Source organism: Echinops telfairi, unplaced genomic scaffold (assembly GCF_000313985.2).
Source record: "Echinops telfairi isolate 266 unplaced genomic scaffold, ASM31398v2 ScPeMD7_443;HRSCAF=831, whole genome shotgun sequence".
In the NCBI taxonomy this organism is placed as follows: Eukaryota; Metazoa; Chordata; class Mammalia; order Afrosoricida; family Tenrecidae; genus Echinops; species Echinops telfairi.
In genome coordinates this window covers 51683154-51684584 of record NW_022104341.1, presented here as the reverse complement: position 1 = coordinate 51684584, position 1431 = coordinate 51683154, and the positions used below count along the sequence as shown (strand labels likewise).

At 38.4% G+C, this 1431-nt stretch overlaps 1 pseudogene; it reads right to left on the bottom strand.

The window, feature by feature from the left end:
• The window catches only part of LOC101655721, an 18971-nt pseudogene that overhangs the window by 15905 nt on the left and 1635 nt on the right, over positions 1–1431 (bottom strand).

The window sequence follows — 1431 nt, the reverse complement described above, 5'->3', positions numbered from 1 at the left end:
TGGCCCAAGTGTCTACAACATTTTGAGGCATTGGTTTTGATTTCCTTCTTTTTTTTTTTTATTTCCTTCTTTCCTATGTAGAGGCAGTTCTAATGGCTATTACTTGACTTTTCCTACCACAACAGTACTTGTTAGATGTGGCAGGGATCCATAGGACCAATTTTGAGATATACCTGAACTAAGATGCCATTAATAACTCAGGTCACAGTGATATTTTGGGACTCTTGGAATTAGAGTCAATTCAGAACCAATGTCCAGTAATTCCCCCAAAGTCTGTGAGTTTCATTTTCCCCAGTGAACAGTACTGTTTTAAAACATCGTAGACCCCTTTGTAGGAGACTTATAGGAAGATTGTATACATTTTTGGTGAGTCCTTTCTCAAGGTTCACTATGAGTCAGAATGAAATCATGTCAGTAATGTGTTTGTTTTTTTCCATTCAAGGTGACCTGGACTTCCTTTCATTCAAGGGATTGCAGGTCTGTCAACTGACTCAAGTCACAGAATTGATCGATGAAATGTGATTCCATTCTGGTGATTCAAGTGTGATTGTCATTCATCTGACCTAGAATTATTTTTTGTACAGATCAAGTAAATACTTAGTAGGCTTCTTGTCTGCTTAATAGGTGGGGACACCTTGCTTACATAGTGAAGGCCTTAAATTCATATGAATCAGATTTTTCTGGTTTCTGTGCTTACTCTGCTATTAAGAAACCATGCCTACCTTGTTTGTGTGAAGTGCTGCTGCTATGGCCCCTACCCCTATGGAGCCAAATCAATCTCATTGTAGTTAGATACCTTACTTAATTCATTAGAACAATTCCTACTGTCAAATATGACTTACATAAAATAACAATCACAACTGTCTTCAAGTTTGCTGAGCCTCCCTTGACAAATTTGCTTCAAACTGCTGTGGGTCCTTCAAGTGTGGGTCCATGGGTCTAGCCTAATAAATCCACTCAAGGCTGATAATTGCACAACTCATTCCCCAGTTTTTCATATAGTCGTGGTTTCTTTGTGGTTGTGATGATGGAATTCAAAAAGAGAAAAACTCCATAAAATAGAGAGCATAACAACTATTGTGAGGATGTCACAGGTAGTGTTCCGTTCTAATGTACATAAGGTGTCTAGAAGTCTGAACGAACGCAACAGCGCCAAAAATAGTAACAGCGAGCCAGTGTCCCTACGTTTTTGGAGACCTTCTTCTCCAGCGTTCCCAGGAAGTTTATCCAGTACTTCAAGGAATGATTCAAATATTTTGATGTGAGTTATTGTAAGTCACTCTGAAGCCAGGTTTCAGTGAATCAAGTAAATGAACTATTTGATTCTTTCCTAACCTCTAAAACTGGAGTACTGGATGTAGAATCTGTGGGTAATGAACCTAAATCAATAAGTTCAGACTGGTCAAAGTTTATGCTCCTTGTACTATTATC